The sequence below is a fragment of the Aotus nancymaae genome, unplaced genomic scaffold (genome assembly GCF_030222135.1).
Source record: "Aotus nancymaae isolate 86718 unplaced genomic scaffold, 86718_ANA_hifiasm-v0.15.2.pri h1tg000004l, whole genome shotgun sequence".
NCBI classification, from domain to species: Eukaryota; Metazoa; Chordata; class Mammalia; order Primates; family Aotidae; genus Aotus; species Aotus nancymaae.
In genome coordinates this window covers 33,422,744-33,436,464 of record NW_026988415.1, presented here as the reverse complement: position 1 = coordinate 33,436,464, position 13,721 = coordinate 33,422,744, and the positions used below count along the sequence as shown (strand labels likewise).

The 13,721-nt window shown below is 34.4% G+C and overlaps 1 protein-coding gene across 2 annotated transcripts in view; it reads left to right on the top strand.

The window, feature by feature from the left end:
- Positions 1-13,721, top strand: part of HTR2C (5-hydroxytryptamine receptor 2C) — a 281,512-nt gene that overhangs the window by 122,860 nt on the left and 144,931 nt on the right. The window lies entirely within an intron of this gene.

Genomic DNA, 13,721 nt, shown 5'->3' with positions numbered 1-13,721 from the left:
ACACACATGGAAATAATAAGCCTTTGCTCAGCCACATGTTTATGTAATCCTATGCCTCTTTCTTCTGTAAACAAATTTGCTACCCAAAGTTTTAATAATAATGATCACACTCATACATAGTGAAATTACATCAATTTATTCAACTCAATGTACACAATTAAATATTATCACATGTATTTTGTTCACTGGAAAAGACAATATGTTATCTCAGTTTATTTTGGTTTTTAAACACCAGTATGTAAGTCTCAAAAGGAAATAACATTTACAATAATGGTGAATGTCCAACTTAAAGGTGTTTGTTACCTGGTTGGGCGTGGTGGCTCATGCCTGTAATCCCAGAGGTTTTGGAGGCTGAGACAGGAGGACCATTTGAGGCCAAAAGTTTTGGAATAGACTGGGCAACATAGTGAGACCCCTATCACTACAAAGAATTTAAAAAATAGCCACTCATAGTGGCATGCCAGTAGTCCCAGCTACTTAGGAGGCTGAGGTGAGAGGATGAGTTGAGCCTAGGAATTTGAGGCTGCAGTAACCTATGATCATACCACTGCACTCCATCCTGGGCAACAAAATGAGAACCTGTCTTTAAAAAAAAAAAGGTGTTTTGTTATCCATTAGGTCTTTCAAAAACATATGTTTTTTTCTGAGATTTTCAAGTATATAAGCCTTCTATGCCAGTTATCCTTTAACAAAACAGAAGAAGCACAAATATTACTAAACAAATTAATGCTCCATTAACAAGCAAATCACCAAAGGAGAAAAAAGAACACATTTAAATCAAAATCAGTACTGATATGTAGTAAGTATTACATTCATACACAGATATTTGGACTTACTGCCCCATGTTAAAGATTCCATCACAATGTGCAAAACAAATATTAAAAATCTGGATGGTACCCTCACTTTGGAAATTGACAGTCATTCATAGACACAGATACATTGGGAGTAAGGAGAGGGAAGCAACTGGAAAAATATCCTTTCCAGTAATAAGCAAAAAGTAACAGGCAAAAAGAAATGTTAACTATTTAAGTCAATACTTGCCAATCTATGTAGCTTTGCAGGATTAAACTGCAATTTATTATTATTATTACACATTTCTATGTGGTTTTGAAACAGATGTTCCACAAAGGAAGCGTCCTCCAGCAAGTTTCTATAGCCTTCTTCTTGGGTAATTTTTGCCTACCAATATTTGAGGCCACAAAATGAAAGTAATTTCTTTTTCAAAGGAACTCGATTAATTTATACAAGTACAGGGAGTTCATTCTTGAACTTCTGATTCTTTATCTATACATTATCATATAATATGTGCTATTGAGCCTCATGATGCTTTCATATCTGTTATTTAATTTACTACAATGGAAATACACAATCCCACATCCTCTTTTTGTTTTCTTTTTTGAGACAGATTCTTAGTCTGTCACCCAGGCTGGAGTGTGGTGGCACCATCACAGCTCACTGCAGCCTTGACCTCCTAGGCTTAGGCAATCCTCCTGCTTCAGCCTCCTGAGTAGTTGGGACCACAGGTGCATGCCACCATATCCTACTAATTTGTTGTTGTTGTTGTTATTTATTTGTAGAGATAGCGTCTCACTGTGTTGCCCAGGCTGGTCTCAAAGTCCTGGGATCAAGCAATCCTCCCACCTCGGCCTCCCAAACTGCTGTGATTACAGGCATGAGTTACCACATCTGGCCCACATCCTTTTTCTAATAGCCATAATTTCTTTTCAGACAACAGCATATTTATAATCATTTGCAAGACCTCAACCAAACTAGACATACAGAGGATATAGGAGACATAGGTTTCTCACTTCATTACTAGCATGCAACCCATGCAATCAAACATCTGTGCCAGAAGTAGATTTTAGGTTACTTTGTTATGGAAATGCATTATGCATTCTTTTCTTAATTAGAGGAAGTGCTTTCAGAAATTGAAAATCACATAATGTAATTAAAGCCATTTTAATGAATTAAAGCAAGTCAATACCAATATAATTTTAAGACATTTAAAATTCTTTATAGTTTTTTGCTTATCTTTCTAAGTTAGGGCTAGCAGTAATAATTACCTAAATACTTAATTTGAATCCTTTGAGAATGTAAATGTATTAGGCTTGGTTTTCTGTTCACCTGAATCAAAAAACCCGTGAATCAGAATAAGTCTGGTAGCTAAAATTCCTGTGGAAGTTATAAAAGGGTTGCTTTTTATTAAAACGTGAGATTATCTATGTACAAAGGAAACTAACCAACTGGTTAAGTATGTTCATGGGAATTTGGAAGGATTTGAGTACTGGAAGGGAGAGAACTAAAATTGTTGACTAGTAACTATGTAAAGCCCTAGACTACAATCAATTCATTTCACTTTTACATTAAAAATAAATACATTAAATGAGAACATACTATTTCCCCAGGCATTCTGCAAAGAATTTCGCATGTGTTAACTAATTTAACTCTTCCAAAGGAATGTGCATTATCTATTTTTTCATATTTTAAATAAAGGAATGTATAGAAGAGTTAAGTAATACGTCCAAGACCTTAGAACGTTTCAGTAGCACAACTGATTATTAAGCACAGGCCTAACAAACTCCAAAGCCCTTGCTTGTAGTCATTGCTTCATGTTATATGTCACTTAGAATGTTCCTTTAATGAATAACTACATTAAAACATAGAACTGCCTAACAAGTCACCCTCTCCTCCAAAAAATTACTCTCTCTCTCTGTCTCTCTCTTTGTATCTGTCTCTCTCTCTCCATATATATATATATAAATATATATATGAGAGTGAATTATCTTTGAAATTTAGTTATTACATTAAAATGGAATATATGCTTATAAATCTTCCTGAAGTGTTTCTAATTTTGTCTTCATTTCTTTTGAAGAATTCCTTAAATCCTAATCCCCTTTTGCTAGAGATGTACGCCTTTTTATAAAGGGTAGATATTGTCAAACCTAGAGTCCAGAACTACATTTGGGAAGGAAGGTTTGGGAATAGATCTAGAAAGTATAGATCCATCATATTTTCCACTGTCATCCCTAGGGATTTTCAAGAATTCCATCAAAAGTTATTCTATGGAGTCTAAGTTGTCCTAAATGTTCTGGAAACATACACAGTTTATGAAAATAAACATGTAATAAACAGAATCTCCCTGATTTTTTGAAATGGTTAATGAATGATAGAAGACAATCTTCTCATATATATTAAATATCTCCAAAATTTGTATAACCAGAATTCATTCTCAAAGTGAAATAATGTTCTTATGTGAATAAAGGTAGTACCACATCCCTAGATAGATGACATATTAAGCTCTAGGGCATTGGAACAGATTGTTCTAGTGGCTCTTTGGCTGAATTTTGCCTGCAGATAAATTTTGTTTTGACTTAGCCAACACTTTTTAAACTGTATAAGTTGAATACCTTTTAAGACTGAGTTCTAACTTTGCTGTGTTTTCTACCACTCCCCATCTTCTTAGACTCAGCTGTCCTACCCACTGATACTACCTACCTGGTCCCTGAAAGTGTTTACATTTGTGACAGGCATCACAGCTATGAGCACAGAAGAGATAGCTTTCATGTTGATACTCCACATTAACTGGCTTGTCCAGCCTTCCAGAAAAAGTATACTCATTTTCCGCTAAGTACTTCTAGAAGTTCCCAGGGGTTCTCATATATGATCATGATGCATTGCTGCAACTCCTCTGGGCTTTCATGGAGCACACAAGTATCCACCATCACCTGCCATCATTTACCGTATCTGCTGGGCATCCATCATCTGCCATGGGTATCCATCATCATTTGCTCAGCATCTGCTGAGTACCGCCATGTCTGTTGGGCATCCACAGTCTCCCACCAGGCATTGTGGTCTCCGCGGATGCTTTGCCATTTCACCACCGGTGCCTTCCATGAGAATGCTGGTTACCTCTCCAGAGTGCTGTCACCGAGGGCTGCCAAATCTACAAACCCTCAAGAGACCACATGATGCTGCATTTGTTTCAGTCTTCGCTGTACTTAGCTGTGTTCTTGAGTAAATATAGGAAAATGCCCCTTTATAACTGTGGCACACTTTGTTATCTAAACATTGAAAAAGCAATACTTGTCCCTGTCCCCTTCACAGAGTCCCTCTGTAAAACAGCTATCTCTTATCTTTCTTTTTTACTTATGGTTGTCATCTACTGGGCATGCATATTCCATTGAGCTGATCTTAAGTCTATATACTGATGCCTTAATTCTTGTCCTCAGGCATTCACCAAAAACCTTCCCTCTGAAAAGCTTAGCACTAACTGGTCAGTCTTGTGTACTTGTATATACCTAGCATCTACTCCTATATCTGGTCTTTTTTTTTTTTTAATGGATAAATGAAGACCTCCTTCCTCTTTGCAAATCAGTTCATGACACCTCATCTTCACTTGTGAAGATCTTCACTTGTGAAGGCCCACACATCTTCATTTGTGAATCATTAATTTGGGGTTGAAATGTCTTCTCCCAATTTGCCCTTTCCCTTTACCAATATCCTTAATCACTTCACTGCGGGCTATTTATCCTAGAGAAAAAATTTATTTACTGGGTAAATTTCAATTCTAAGTATAAAAAGAATAATGGCATCAGTATATTTAAATTATAATGAAGATGTCCTGATTTTTGTTCTTATATCTAGAGTCTTCTACCTCTGGTTATCGTTTGCTGTTTCTCTCTTCTATTCTCCTTAGAAATGTACAAGTTTTACATGTTAATTACTGGTTTAATTCTCCAATAAATACACAAAATAAATAAATCATGTAATTTTAGTTAACATTCCAGTTCTGCTTGCAAAAATAATTTTACTGCAGGCAGATAGGCAGTACTGTCAAAGCTAAATAATAACAGCCAACACCTGAGTTTTTGCTCAGGGCCAGACATTGTTCCAAGTGTTATACATGTACTATCCTTATTTAATCCATAAAGAAAACAGTGCACCAAAAGTTCAAATACTATCAGTGTTCTACTGCCAACTATGGGACACACCTCCTACGTTTTCTTCGTTAAGAGGAGACATCCTCTGTCTTCTCAAGTAAGATTAGAGTTTCCTCTGGAGTGTCCAGTACTGATGATTTGAAGATTCTCCTCATTTTTTATTTTTCTTCTTAAATCTCATTCCTTCATGGAATGTTTCTCTCTCTCTTTCTTTCTTTCTTTCTTTTCTTTCTTTTTCTTTTTCTTTCTTTCTCTTTCTTTCTCTCCCTCCTCTTTCTTCCTTTCTCTTTCCTTTTTCCTTCCTCCTTCTTCCTTTTTTCCTTCTTTCTCTTTCTTTCTTTCTCTTTTTTCTTTCTTTCTTCTCTCTCTTTCTTTCTTTTCTTTCTCTGTCTCTTTTTTCTCTCTCCTTCCTTCCTTCCTTTCCTTTCTTTCTTTCCTTTCCTTTCTTTTGACAGGGTTTCACCATGTTGCTCAGGCTGGTCATGAACTCCTGGGCTAAAGCAATCTACCCACCTCAGCTTCACAAAGTGCTGAAAATGCAAGCATGAGCCACCATGCCCAGCCTTGGAAACTTTCAGTGATTTTTATATTATCTGCTAATGTGCCAATTCCTAGAGAGCTAAGTCTCAGCCCTGACATCATGGACTTTCCCCCCAAAGCCTGTATGTCTATCCCAAGAGCCTTTTGACTGGGTTCAATGATGATGGTGAAGGAAATGATTATAACAAGAATTATAATAGCTAACTTTAATTGAACACTTACTCTGCCCATTTATCTTATTCCATCCACACAACCAATGTATAAGTACAGTTTTATATTTTTCCCACTTTGCAGATGAGATTAAATTGAGGTACACAATTTTACCTCATTTTAGGGCCACAAAAGGCTAATATTCATCTTCATATCAGTGGTATTTAAAGGTTCCGTTTTCCCATAGCCAGAATTCTATTTCTGCCACCGACCCATGGAAATGTTAAACATACTATATTCCAGAAAAAAAAATATGTTGATTCTTGCTTCATGTCTTGATATAGCTCTAGAAACAGAGTAACGTAACTAAGGAAATAGTCTTTTCTATATCTAAGGGTAACTTCTCCATGCCTTACTATAATACTAACAGTTAACAGTTCTTGTACACTTATTAGTACTGTACATTATCCTAGCCGATGCACACTGTTTTAGAACTATAGCTTTACTCAAAATAATTTTGTTTCAGTTCAGTTCAGACTCTATTAACACCCGCCTAAGGCAGTTTGAAGGCCCAAATTTTAATGCCTCTGCTATCATGCGATTAGAAATGGAATTAAAGAGAAATGGGAGGGATCATATATTCAAAGACTTGAAGAATTTTCATGCTTATATGCTTCCAAAGACAAAAGCAAGATAAATGGTAAAAGATATAGAAAGAATCAGCTTAGGGTTCAATAAAAGCTCTATCTTTCAAAGAGAGGACACCACCAGCCATCACTAGTGGTTATGCAAGGAGTTTATGACTGGAATAAGAGCTTGAATTAGATTTTTTTTAGGTTGGCTTTTATGTCTTAAGATTCCATAATTAAGATACCTAGTTATACCACTTTGAATAAGTTACTCAAAATCTGAAAGTATCATTATGAAGGTATAAGTTTAGTGCTTTTGTCAATGATAGGGAGATGAAAATAAGAATTTCTATTTCATACAACAGTGTTACATTTCATATGTGCTTTTATGCTCCTATAATCTTTACAATCAGTTTGGTTAGTCCCAGCAAGAGATCATAGATGAAAAACCTAATAATTAATTACATATTAATTTAATAACTCAGAAGACATCTTTTCCTTGTTGCCATCTAAGTGAACATTAAAAAAAAAATTTGCTTAGAATGAAAGGACTATATACCCATAATCCTCACTCTTAAACATTACGTGATAAATAAAAATAGCCTACTAAGCTTTTATCTTAAAGGGCAGTAACTCAATGTTGAAAGATGTCTTTCATATGTCAAATAGATGGCTCAGGCCTGTAATCCCAACACTTTGGGAGGCGGGCAGATTACGAGATCAGGAGATCAAGACCATCCTGGCCAACATGGTGAAACCCCGTCTCTACTAAAAATACAAAAATTAGTTGGGCATGGTGGCTCGTGCCTGTAATCCCAGCTACTCAGGAGGCTGAGACAGGAGAATCACTTGAACCAGAAAGTCAGAGGTTGCAGTGAGCCGAGATTGCACCACTGCACTCCAGCCTAGTGATAGAGTGAGCCTCGGAAAAAAAGAAAGAAAGTTCACGTTTTTCTGTATATACTTCTAACAGAGTGCTTGAACTGTGTAGTAAATGGTTCACTGGACTAATCATTAAAAGTTAGTTTTTTTCTTTTCCTCTTTAGTCAAATTTCCATACTCCTTGTATGCTGAAGTCTGTTATGTGTTTCAAATAAAACATATCAAAAATAAAAATACTTGCCATTAAGTTATTTCGCATTCGAAATATAGTAAATACAAGCTGCTTACTCAATGTTCACATAACATCAAATCCCCAAAGTAAACATAATGAATTAAGCTTTCCTGTGACCCAATGCCATTGTTTCTTTTTAAAGAAGAGCATCAACAAGACAATCAAGAATGAGAATGATTTTCCAATGGGGTTGTTTCACTGAGAAATACTTAGTAACATAGATATTGGAGATAGAATTTTTATTTTCATCCTGTTTATTTGTATTTTTATTCTGTAGTAACATGTTATGGGATATACAAGTCTTTATGGGAACATGTACAATTACAAATTAGCCAAGCCACTGAAGATTTTATATTGTTGCTTTTTATGTAATTGTAAGATCATAGCAATTGTGGATTTTTACTCTATTTCAATGAAGCAGAAAGAGTATTCTGAGTTAGTACTTAGAGTACATATAGGATAATTAAATCAGGCTGTCTTCTGCAGAGCAAGAGATTTTCTTATTCTAGATCAAGTTCGGTCTTAGAACATAAAAGTCTTCACTGGCTAAGAAAAAAACTATTTTCTCCTCGAAATTCTGTAGAACAAAACTTTAAAGGGGAATTAATTCCCCTTTAAATGAAAGAAAGTGATTATCATTGTAATCAACCTCAGTGTTCTGTTGAAGGGCAATTGGAGTAAATAATTAAGATGACAAATTATGTCCACTAAACATTATAGTATAATTTGTTTGGATACTAATAGAAAGGAAATTGTTCGATAGAAAATTATATAAAAGCTAAATATTAATAAGTTAATGATATACTTAAAATTTGGTAGTTTCATAGCCTTTAGCAATAATTCTGGCTAAGAAATACTCTTTTTTAACTAAGTCTTTTTGATCAAATGACTCTTAAGTAATGTTATACTAATATTTTGATTTTGGTAAGTCACTGGTTGTCTCTACAAACTAGATTCTCTTTTATAAATGATTAACTTTTATTGTGTACCTATCTTGATAACTATTTTAACCTATAATATCTCACTTAGCATCTACTTCATAGGTATTTGTGAATATTAAAAGCCAAATGTGAAAATATTTAGTAAATTTTAACTTTGTATACAATTTTAAGGTTATTATTTTTATTATTACATTAAACCAAACTACTATCTACAAGCAAAAAGATATTATACATATAAAAATGTAAATTACATATTTTTACATGTACCGAAACAAACGTTCTGGAAGTAGTATATTGGTTCAAACATAATGTAATATAACATAACATAACATAACATACATGTATATTTTCTGAGTTTAAATACAACAGAGTAAGGTAAGCTTCTTGTCATTTAAGTGGAATAGGAAAATTAAATGGTCACTTCCCCAAACTTATTTCATTGAAAAATATTAAGGCAATTTTTGAAGAACAATGTTTCATAAATCAACTCTTTAGCATATAATACTATGACAAGTTACTCAATTGGCTTTTACTATGGATTATTCACCTGAAAGTTTCATTTTCAGTGACTCATAATATTGTTTATACATCATTGTAAGCTCTATTTAATTAGTTACATAAATGACTAAACAAAAGATGGCAACTGTAGTGAGAGAATCTAAGACTGTACTTAATTGTGTTGTAAACTATTCTAACAATGAAATTAAGAGCTGTCCAATTTATACTTTGAAGTAAGCAAAAGATCTTACAAGAGATTGCAAGTGCCATTATATGACACTTCTAGCCTTATCTCATGTTCCCTAGCAATGTTTTTTCAGAAAAGTGTTAAAACTATTTGAAAAAAAGCAGTTAATTTGACAGTACACATAGGTGATAATTAATAGAAAAAATAAAAGAGTAAATAAAGAAAAAAGTAGTGGAACAGCAAATTTAAACCTAGACTCACCTTACTTTCTTACCTATTGCCTTTTTTTAATTCAGTGACTACTAGAGCAAAGCTGTGGCCTTGATGAAATGATTTTATGCTATGAGTACAATCACAATAACAAGAATAAAGCTAATAATAGATATAGGTACAGTATATTGGGTTCCAGGTATATGCCAAGCAATTAAGCATAACATAATTAAGTAAGGTAGTTATTATTACTCATTAAATTCTTTTTTGGATTTTTTTAACTATGTTTTTATTTTCTTTTACTTGCTTTTTTTATTATACTTTAAGTTCTGGGGTACAAATTTGCTCTTTGTCATTGCCTTTCAACTAAACTATGAAGTATCTAGGTGTGTATCTCTGCGTTTATCCTAATTGGTGTTCATTGAACTTTTGGATGTGTAAATTAGTGTTTTCTATAAAATTTGGGAAAATTTAAGCCATTGATTCTTCAAATATCTTTTCTGTGTCTTTCTATCCTATCCTTCTGGACTCCTGTTATGCATAATTTGGTGGTGTCTCACAGGCCTCTGAGGCTCTGTCCATTTTCCTTTATTCTCTTTGTTCTTCATATGGGATCATCTCTTTTGACTTATCTTCAAGTTTACTGTTTCTTTCTTATGCCTTCTGAAATGTACTATTAAGCCTATCTAATGAATTTACCATTTCAGTTATTGTGCTTTTCAACTTCAGAATGTTTGGTTTTTTTAATAGTAATTTGTATCTCTGTATTGATTTTCTCTATTTGGTGAGCATTATCATCATAGTTTTCTTTAATTCTTTAAAGATGGTCTTCTTTAGTTCTTCAAATGTATTTATATAGCTGATTTAAACTCTTTATCTGATATGTCCATCATCTGGGCCTCCTCAGTACACTTTCTATTGACTTCTTTTATTCCTGCCTATATGCCATACTTTCGTGTTTCTTTTCTTTTTTCTTTTTCTTTCTTTCTTTCTTTTTTTGTTTGAGATGGAGTTTCACTCTGTCTCTCAGGCTGGAGTGCAGTGGTGCGATCTCAGTTCACTGCAGTCTCTGCCTCCCGGGTTCAAGTGATTCTCATGCCTCAGCCCCCATAGCAGCTGGGATTACAGGTGCCTGCCACGACACCCGGCTATTTTTTGTATTTTTAGTAGAGACAGGGTTTCACCATGTTGGTCAGACTGGTCTCAAACTCTTGACCTCAAGTGATCCACCCACCTTGGCCTCCCAAAGTGCTAGGATTACAGATGTGAGCCACTGAACCTGGCATACTTTCCTGTTTCTTTGCATGTCTTGCAATTTCTTGTTGAAACTGGGACATTTTAAATAACATATTGTAGTGACTTTGAAATCAGATCTACCCCAATCTCTAGTGTTTATTGTTGTCTATGAGATTTGATCCTCTTTCCTGCTTGCTTCAGTTACTTTCCTAGAATACTTCTATAGATTCTGTATTCCTTGCAGTGTGTGGCTGCTGTTTTCTCTGGTAGCATTTTTCTTTGATATTTGTTTTTCTTTTTAAGCCTTACTTCTTAAGAGTTGCCCCTGAATAAGCATTGTTTGTAGTTAGCTAACGATTGTTCAGAATATTCTATTAAATGCTATGAGCCAGTTTTTCTTCCACCCTGTTCCAAGGAGATTTTTGTTGGAGGTTGCACCTTCAAATTTCAGAGAATTTACAAGTTAATATTAGCTTTTACTTCCTGCTTGAGTCTGGCATCAAAGTTAGATAAAAATGAGTTGTTGATGTCCTCTCTGAGCTTTCTTGGGAGCGTGTGCAGGCACACGCATTTGTGCAGCCTTTTAGAGCTCCTGAAATATGTTGGAGCATTTTAGAGTTCCTTATGTTGGTCCTTTTCCCATTACCGACGTATTCCTTTTAAATTTTTAGCCAGTTTCTTGTTTGTTACAACTGAGTTCACAGGCTTAGGAAACTGCAATGTTATTGAATTCAACTCCTGTTACTGTTTGCAAAACTCTGGAGATAAGACTTTTTCTGAAGAAGTGAACTCAGAGTCAGGATAAATAGCCCAAAGCCCTAGGAATAATGTGTTTCAAATAAACTATTGGAAATACCATTGAAATATTGAGTGTTCTAAGGATGGGGCTTTACATGAAGTTCCAAAACAAATCAGTCCCCACTTTACTGGGTGCCAGCTTTTCATGGTTACTATGCTCCATTACTGTGGTGAGAGGGAAATAAAAGTAGCCCCAGGTTAAAACAACATAGATCCCACTGTTCTAACCGAAGTTCGGTAAACCTTTTTTAAATGAATATCTTTTAAACTAAATCTGTATCTTTGGTTAATTTCCAGAATTCGAAAACAGTTGATTTTTGTAGTTTTGCAAGTATTTTTATAGCTTTTGTGAGAGAAAGAATTCACCAAGGTTCTCATCCTGCCATTCTAGAAGTCCTGCTCTGGTAAGTACTTCTTAATACACCTTGAATTATAATGACGTTTTAAACATAACACCATAACAAGATTCTACCATACAAAGTTAAAATGATTACTTCATATCATCTGCTACCTAATCAGTATTCACTTTTAATAATTGGCTCAAATTAGGATATAAACGAGCTACTTCATGTAAATTAGGTTTCAAACAAGATTCACATTTTGCATTTGTTTTTTATGTAACTAGGTTTTTTTGTATGTGTGTTGGTGGGGGGCTTGATTCTGAACTTTAGGAGAGGAAACATTTTTCAGAGGGAGACAAAAAGTCTAATAAGTACTTTAATTGTGGGGGAGACTTGTACATGTTTATGGGATCAAGGGAAATTATTATAGTTTCTGGCTTAAGAAACAGCCCTACTCACGTCTTGTCCAACAAAAGCTAATAATTCCAGGTTAGCCTAGGGCCCAAAAGATGCAGCAAAAGCTGAGACTGGGAAAACAATAAATTTAGAAAGGGACAAGGTCAGTGAAGAGAGTTGGTAGGGATATAAAATTATTAGGCAAAGCATCAATAATGTAACTTGCATTTACTTTGGGATGCCAGACTCTTGGTGAATTACTCTTTGTTGTGAGCTATTTCACCATTCTGCATATTTACATTTTTCCTTCAATTGGTTAATACTAAGGGATGGTGGAGTTGAAGGCCTACCTTCAGTTTTCAGCTTTTCCATTAACTGTGTAATCTAGGTTCAGTCACTTGGCTTCTTTGAGCCTTTGTGAAATGAGAGGATTTGGTTAGATGTCTCTAAATTTGACTTTGTCTCAAAAATATGATTATTCTAAGGCCTTTCTTAAGCAGGTATATGGAACAAGTTAAAATTGTTTTCAGTAACTGAGCTTAACATTTTTGTTTTCCTTACCCTGAAAATCAGGTTCACAAGAACTTCTTTCCCTCTTTCCCATCATAACCAGTTTTATGGAAAAAACCTTAAATCAGAGTTAAAAACTGGTACACATGATATTAGTAAAATGGAAATATTTACCCTTCTTCCCACTCAAATACCAAAATAAAGCAATATTACTGCAACATTTTTGTAGTAAGAGCCAGCTTCTTAAGGGAAACTATATGAAAAAATAGCTTTGTGGGAGTTAAAACAAAATAATGTATTTGATTGGGAATAGCCAAATGCATATCATGTGTCAGTTTTCCAAAAGTTAAATTTTAAATTTTAAATTTTAAAGTAATCTTGGTTAAATTAGAATACAGACTCTTAAATCATCTAAAAACAGACAATTTTTCAGATACCATGGAATCATATCTTTTATCAAGAATAACAGTTATATTTATCAGTGCACTTTTAGGATACTGAGCAGATATTTTGGAGCTCACTTGTGCTGAAAAATATGATGAATTTATTCCCAAAATTGCAATTGCATATTTTCTATATTACATATTTTAGTTAGAAAAATAAGGCAACTGCAACCACAGAATCTATTCAGAAACTAGAATTAAAAAGTTCCTTTAGAAACTGATTAAATACACCATACCATTTTCAAAACACCTTTCACTTTGTGCGCTTAGCTTTGGCTTCTAAATCCCTTCTGAAACAGATATCTAAATGAAATTAAACCTTTATTTTACCTAGAGGCCTCCCATCCCATCCAACCCTGTGTCCAAATGCCATCATTTTTAACACTTTAAGCAGTCACTGTGAACACAGAAGCCTCTAGGATAGAGATGTTCTAATAATTATCAAGGAAAACAAAAATCATTGTTAAACTATTATAACACATGGGTCAAACCACAAACAATACAGACATTTATTGAGTGTCTGCTCTTTGTCAGCACTGAACAAAACAGAGTGGAATGTCATAATGTATTAATCCCAATCCCTGCTTATGAAGGAGTTTATAATATAATTACGTGTATGCATATGTGTGTTTGTGTGTATTGCTGGGAGGCAGAAATTTATATAAAAAATAATGAACAACATGAGGTTATGTGCTAATGATGGAATGCATTGAATAAATAATAGGTGGTTAAGAAGTTCAGAAGAGGTACATATCTCCCTAGTCAATTGGTAAGAATAGGGCTCGCAA